The sequence below is a fragment of the Diabrotica virgifera genome, chromosome 9 (genome assembly GCF_917563875.1).
Source record: "Diabrotica virgifera virgifera chromosome 9, PGI_DIABVI_V3a".
In the NCBI taxonomy this organism is placed as follows: Eukaryota; Metazoa; Arthropoda; class Insecta; order Coleoptera; family Chrysomelidae; genus Diabrotica; species Diabrotica virgifera.
In genome coordinates, this window is record NC_065451.1 from 123,805,007 (window position 1) to 123,813,243 (window position 8,237).

An 8,237-nucleotide genomic window follows, 5' to 3' on the forward strand; every position below is an offset into this window, starting at 1 on the left:
TACATAAAAATTTTATGGGGGTTTTGTTCCTTTAAACCCCCCAAATGTTTGTGTACGTTCCGATTAGACTTTTATTGCGGTACCATTAGTTAAACACAGTGTTTTTAAAACTTTTTTGCCTGTTTGTATTTTTTCGATAAGGCACCTTTTATCGAGATGTGTATTATTACCAAGTCTCCATAATCGTACTTAACCATATACAAATATGTGGTGGATTTGACAAATATTCAAAATATCTCGATAAAAACTAGACTTTTCGAAAAAGTACTAAGAGGCAAAAAAGTTTTTAAAACATTGTGTTTAACTAATGGTACTACAATAATAATTAAATTGGAACGTACACAAAAGTTTTGGGGGTTTAAAGGAACAAAACTCCCATAAAATTTTTATGGGGTGTCTAAATTTCACTATAATTTTTTTTAAGATACTACTGCCATAAGAATGCCACATGTCCATTTTCAATAAAATATCTCAAATAGTCTTCGATATATTGGAAAAAATCGATTTTTATTTTGTAACTTTAAAAGGCTGTAACTTTTTTTATGTGCACATTTGTACTAAGGCAAGTTAAGTTCATTCGAACTATTTTTGGTCCCAGAATATGTGATTAAATTTATGACCTGTATTTTTGTTACACCCTGTATATATATGCTGAAAAAAATGTGGTGAGCAACTTGGACAGTCCATAGCCAACCATCTTTTGAACTATATTTTGAAGTATATTATACTATGTAGATCGTTTTTTGAGCATACATATAATATGATGTTGAAAAGATGCTACCATTATTCTTGATGTATTAGTGATGTTGTAACAGGCTGATTGACACCTAGTGCATAAAAATCTCGATTTATGGTTATTATAAAACAAAAAACTGGAATTGTATTAACAAGAAGATTCTACAAACAAATCGAAAAGACTTTCATCTATATCTGACATGAAAAGCGTGGAACTTATTTCATGTCTGGCAATGTCAGAATGTTTCCAATTTAACAAGAAGTTACTATTTTCAAAATGGTTTTTAAATTGATAGAAACGACAAAAAAATAAGAAGTGGTGAATTCTTTTGTTTCATCTCCTTTCTACATACGTCTCATTCAATTCAAAATTAGGTTTGATTATCCATCGTTCGCTGTTCTACAAATCCTTTAATCTACCCCTATATTCTAGAGGTTTGAATCATTTTTATAATTGATCATTTGGAAAGCAACGTTAATAAAGACAATCAAATAAAGGAAAATGTCTGAAGTAGATTTATTTAAAGCGGACGGATGTATTAGGATGTATATATGTACTCAAAACATGTGGTGAGCAACTTGGACAGTCCATAGCAAACCAGCTTTTGAACTGAGTAGAGGGCTTTAGAAGAGGTTGCTATGGAACTCTGAGGAACTCATTGTCTTCTTTATGTATGAATATAAACAAAAATAAATATAAAAAGCAGATAATACAAAGATACAGTAGACTCCCGTAAGTTCGGCCTCGGTTAGTTCGGCCTCGGTTAGTTCGGCCTCCGCTTAGTCCGGCCCGCTTTCTGAGCATTAGTCACGCACATGGCGAGCGCCACCTAGACGCGACCTCTGCCCATCGAAGCACTTCTACTGCTTGACAACGCGCCTACTCACCAGGAAGGTCTTCAGTGTCTTCAAAAATAAATTAAACTGCTGTTCCTGCCCCCAATGTAACCAATCTTCAACAGCCAATGGACCAAGGGGTCATTGAGTGCTTCAACAGAAAGTATCGCCGAAAACTGCTTTCTGACGTTCTTTCCAAACTGGAGGCTGATGACAACTTGGACCTTTTAAAAGTCAGTTAATATGAAGGATGTTGTGTACATGTCGTCTAAGGCATACAACGAAATACCACCGTCGACGTTTGTAAAGTCTTGGAAAAAACTTTGGCCAAATATATAAGATAACATTGACCAAGCAAACGCATCAGCAGATGAGCCAAACAACATTCTTGTTAACGAACCTGATGGCAATGCAGCTCTATTGCACGACCTTCAGCAACTACCGAACTGTGGTCCCATTGTCGAAGAAGATGTTTTGGAGTGAATCAACTTTGAAACGGAGCTACACAACGACGACGAAATCACAGAGTGTGTCATTCGCCAAGAAAATGAGAAGGATAACGACAAAGATGCTTCTGAGAATGAAGAGGAAGATGAAGAAAATAAAATGAGCCACGCTGAAGGCAAAGCAGATCTGCAACTGGCAGCTACTTACGTCGAAAAGCAAAAAGAAGCAACTGCCATCGATGTTAATGATTATTAAAAAGTGGCGTGACTTTGCCCATCAAAAATCATTAAAAAAGAAAATTCAGAAAAAAATTGCTGACTTTTTTAACTGTTTAAGAAGCCAAACCACCAATGTGCAATAATATTTTTAAATTTTATTAGGCCTAAAGTTCTGTATTGTTTTATAGTATTTTTATAACGGTCTATCTTTTCATATGTGTTAAATATCTCAGAGTATTCCTCTGTGATGTATTCTACAGAATGTGAAAGTGTTTTTTGTTTGCTAGATCCGTACAAACAATAAATGGGCATTTTTTAGGTAAGCATCGGTTAGTTCGGCCACTTTTAAGTTCGGCCTAGGGTCCGGTCCCGAGGTGGCCGAACTTACGGGAGTCTACTGTAAGTATTTTGAAGTGTATTATATTATGTAGATCGTTTTTTGAGCACACATATGATGTTGAAAAGAAGCTACTTTTATGCTTTGATATATTAGTCATGTGACTTACTAATTGACACCTAGTCTAGTGGTCGGCAAACTTATTAGCCCAAAGAGCCAAATTAGAACATTACAACAATTAAAAAAACATTGGGAGCCAACTCAAACTTTTATTACACTAAATAAGTAGTACACTAAATAAAAACTAAATTTCATACTTTATAAATATTTTTTTTATTAATGCGAGCAATGTGATTGCATCTGCTTGGAAAGTTTGAGTAAGTCAGGTTTGTAAGTTGTAGCTTCTAATTTTAGGCATGATTCCAAGTTTTCATCAGTAAGACGACTTCTCAATTTACTCTTAATAATATTCATGCTAGAAAAAGATTGTTCGCATACAAACGATTGTTCGAATGTCGAACCGAAAAGGGAAAGAACAGCAAACGCGAGCTTTTTCAGCTGATCGTAAGAATCAGGAATACTATTTCAAGTGGTAAAAATAATCATATCTTCCTTCTCCAGATAATTCAAAACAGACCACTTGTGTTGTGAACTAATCTCAAATTGTTTCTTTTGTAATATTTCTAATTCCACACAAAGACTTTCGAATTTAGAGCGCCATATTTCCTTGTTCTGTAAATCCAGCAACTGCATTTCAAAGCTACCGATGTCAATACCAAAGATAGTGCGGCAGAATTGTGCATTTAATGATAGAAGCATATAATTTGGACCACATATACTACACATATAAAGATTCAAATTTAGATAGGAGGCCATCTCAGATTTTGCCTTTTACAAAATTGGCGGGGATTCAAAATGGCGACTATACATATGTGACTAATAGCACGATAACTTTTGAACGAGACTTCAGATTTCAACCAAATTTGGTATATAGGTTCTTTTTTTGATGTATAAGATCGATGTCTTGAACCGGAAGAATCTGTACCAGAAGTTGTTTTTTCCTGGTTTGTATGTAAAAATATGTTGTTTTTTTTTTTCAATTATTTCACCCTGTATGCATTAATTTTTCAAATATTAATACGGCCATTAAAAAGTGCGTAAAAATATTATTTGGAAATATTTTTAACTTTTTAGTTATGTTAATTACCATTTATTAAATGCAAAACGTATTACCATCACATGTACACTTCGCGTCAAAAAAAAACTGGTACAACTCTTATAACCGAAAATCGTGTTTTTCAAGTTGTTTAAGTCGATCTTGTCACAAGTGTCATTCTGATTTCTAGAGCAACGTTGCCAGTTCAACGAAAATATATCAAACTAGGTAAAAACGGGGCTGTGCGACAGACAGCATTTTTTAATATACTACAAACTAAAACAATTGTAATTTTCCGTCATCTCGATTAAGTACCCATACATTGATTCGTGTTTAATTATAATTTATGAAAATATTTCAATTCAAAAATAATGATAGATAATAAATCTTGACATGATTTTAAATTATTATGTTTAATGTCAAATCGAGAGGTGTGATTGGTTTCTCGTAAATTGTAGGACAAAACTGCATTAAGTTGTGTAGAATAAATAGAACACACCGGAAAAATTAAAAATTTAATTTGAAATTAATACAAAATGAATAACTTTTACAGTGAACAAGTGTGGAATTTAAATATATGTATTACAATTCGAAATATACATTTAAACGTTATTTTTTTTGTATTTAGATTTAGTGCAATTCCGTTATCTGTGATGGCAACAACGAAGTGATTCACGAACAATAATTGTCAGTCTGAACACAGGTTTACATTGGGAAAAAAACGTGTACCAGTTTTATATGACGCGAAGTGTACCTATATGCGGCAGATTCGTGAAAATATAAGAATTATTGTGCATTTAATGGTAGAAGCACATAATTTTGACCACATATACTACACATCTGTACCATTTGATCAGTTGATGTTATGTCCATTTTTACTACGTTATAGGAGAGACAAAAAACCGTTTATGGGCGTTTGTGTTTAAGGTTTTACCTAGGAATTAGCAATTTTCAGAATAAATAGATATGTGAATCTATGCGATATGTTAAAATTTATTTTACGGACTCGAATAAGTGGAACAAGAGTTTGAAAATAAAAAAGAAATTTAAAAAAATTGCAAATTATCATGTTTTGACCAAATGATTATTGTTAAAGAATATCACTTGTTATCTTCCTATTTTGGAATTATTGACTTTTTTGTGGAATTTCTTCTTCCTCTTCTTCTGTATGTCATCTTTATGTCTTCACTATGTCTTCATCTGCGATAAAGGTTGGCAATCATCACTGCTATTCTAACTTTTGACACTACAGCTCAAAAGAGTTCAGTTGTTCTTCTACCTATGCTGCGCCTTCCTTGAATCTTTTCCTGCATTATTAATTTAAAGAATTCATAACTGTCACCACGTGTCATATGATCCAGATACTGTGGTTTTTTTATTTTGGTGGAATCCAGTATCTCCGTGTTGTGCTCTATTTTTCTTAGTACTTTTCATTGGTTATTCTGTCTGCCCAGGAGATTCTCAGCAATCTTCGATATGTCCACATTTCAAATGGTTCCAATCTATTATTACATTGTTTAATAAGAGTCCATGTCTCCACAACATCCACAAGAATAGAAAATGCATAACAATAATTTATTACTCGTTTTCTAAGATTTAGGCTGAGGTCTACTACAAAATATTTGTTTCATGTTATTGAATGCATTTAACAATTAATTAATACAACTTGATTCCACAAAAATACTGATTTGTGACTTGTACCACTTATCACTATTTGACCATAAAAAATGTATTTTGATCATTGTGTGATAACAATACTGATGATAATCTGATCACGCATAAACAAAAAAATGTGCACTTATCATTGAATAACCAATGCTGCCAATCAAATTATATCCGTTGTGCATTTAGCAGCGTCTGCCTAAACGATAAAGAATGTTGTTTTGATTATTTGTGTGCACTAAACACAAAATGACTAAAAATGCAGTTAGCACCGTCTGACCAAATGGTACTGACATAATGGTTCAAATTTAGATACGAGGCCATCTCAGTTTTTGTTCCTTTTACAAAAATGGCGGGCATTCAAAACGGCGACTATACATATGTGACTAAAGGTCGGGATAAAGTTCTTATGGAAATCCAACGTTGCCAGTTGATCTTGAGAAAACTGTCATCTGTCATTTATGAAAAGTGATTTACTTTTTTATTTTTTGCCTTGTTTTCTGTTTCGTATCCGTTGTCAGTGTATTTTAGTTTTTAGTTGCTTTTTGAGTTTTTTTATTAAGAGTTTAGGCGCAAAATTTCGGCTCTAATGCTTTTTAAATGCCTTAATTTTTTGCGAATACTGAGAAAACTAATAAATATTTTTGAAAAATTTAAACACAGAATGAAAGATTACATTATTACCGAGGGCTGAAAGTCCCTTAGAGTAAGCATATTTTTTTAATGAGATTTGAAATTAAAAATCACACATTTTCTGTTTTTTTGTTCACAACTGTAACTTATTAAAATAAACATTATAGAAGTTTTCAGGGACTTTCGGCTCTGGGTAATAACGTAATCTTTCATTCTGCCCTTAAATTTTTCAAAAATACTTATTAGTTTTCTCAGAATTAAAAAAAGAGTGTGTACTTGTGTACGCACGTAAGAAGTTATACTTCTTTGTCGTCATAAAAAACAGTTTTTTTATATACCTCATACAAAATCGATAATATTTGATATAAGATGGTTATATTTTAGGTTTTAGATCATGCAGAACATTCTATAACTTTTCTTTCGTAAAATTAATAACAAAAGTTATCATAATTGAAATAACAGAAAGTAATGTTGATGATATATGCCGAGAAAAATTTTTAATTTCTTTTTCAATTAGAAGGATGTAATTGCATATTAGAATATAGTTCTAATCCCAATTAACTGTTCATAATAACAATGTTCAATATTGTAAAAATAAAGCTACTTTTCTCTTGAGTGAAATTCATATTTTTTGACATACCCTGTGTAATACCCATAAAAATTTACTATCTGATGGTTGAATCAGAGATTCTAGATATTGCAGAACCTTTTATGCAGAACAACTATTTTTCGTAAAATGAATAATAAAAAAGTTTTCCATATTATGGTTCCAACTTACAGGGACATACTGTATATTATGACAAAAATATTTTTAAATCTGTAGGCAAGTCAAAAGTGTAAACTCAACCTTAATTTAACAAGAGTTATAGTCTGTTCGCTAAACTCGGACACAACTGGCTGTGTTTTTAGTAGATATTTTTTTTGTTTTTGGCCAATTTTGCGAAAATTGGCAAAATTACCAACTATTTAGTAATTTATGGATTCGACCGTTACTTGATGGAAGTTCATTTTATCTCACAATAAAACACTGAAAAACGTTTGTTTTTCTATACTTCCACAAAATTTATTACAACTATGTTATTACTACAGCTGTTTCGGCAAAGTGCCTTTCTCAAGTGATATATTTTACAATGTGTTTGCCTTTTTAAGTCTTTAACTGAAGAGGTTGAGGAGTGGGGAGCTGTTTGTCTCGAGTTGGTTATTCAGAATTATATCTGTATTTTTCAATTTATTAATTTCCATTGATTCTAAAAGTGATAGCTTAAGGCCTTTATTTTGAATATGTAGAATTTGAAACTCTTCATTGAAAGAATGATTATGATCTAGAAGGTGAAGTGCGTATGTAGAAGTGTCTGTTTTTCTATTGTTGAAAGCCCTTTTGTGTTCTGCTATCCGTTTGTCAAAAGTTCTGCCAGTTTGACCGATGTAAGTTTTCGGACAGTCACCACAAGTTAGTTTGTACATACCACTCTGTAGTTGCTTTCTCTTTCGGCTTTTATTGTTTTTAATATGTTTGCTTAAGTTGTTGTTAGTTCTGAAAGCTGGTGTTATTCCTTTCTTTTTTATGTATCTCGCTATTTTTGTTGTTATTTTGCCAGTATATGTGAGAGAGCAGAAGGTACTGGGTTCTTTCTGTGGTGGTGGATACACTAATTTCAAGGCTTTCTTATGGAGTTTTTGGTTTAAAATGTTGTTAACTGTTTGTCGTTATAGCCATTGTTTACTGCTATTTGTCTAATGATATTTAGTTCTGTCTCGAAGTTATTTTTTGTCATAGGAATTTCTGTCAGTCTATGTATCATGCTATGGTAGGCTGCTAATTTGTGTTGTGTAGGATGGGATGATGAATTGTGTATAGTTGTGTCAGTATGGGTAGGTTTATGATATACGGAGAACACAACAAACATGAGTTCTTCATGAAAAAACGTTTTTCAGTGTTTTATTGTGAGAACTATTTAGTAATTATTTTCTTGCCAACTTTACAAAATTGGCAAAATTACTTACTAAATTCACTAGCCATTTGTAGTAACACTGGTGGTACTCATTATTTTCTTTTAAAATATCATACAATATATTATTTACAAAAGTATATACAAATCCCGTATAATGTCCCTACTTTATAGCATTTTCAATATCTTCCGTAAGTCCAAATGGTGAGTTTAAATTTTTTTTTCAAGGCGTCCAACTTTCTTTGAAGCGAAGCTGAATTGTT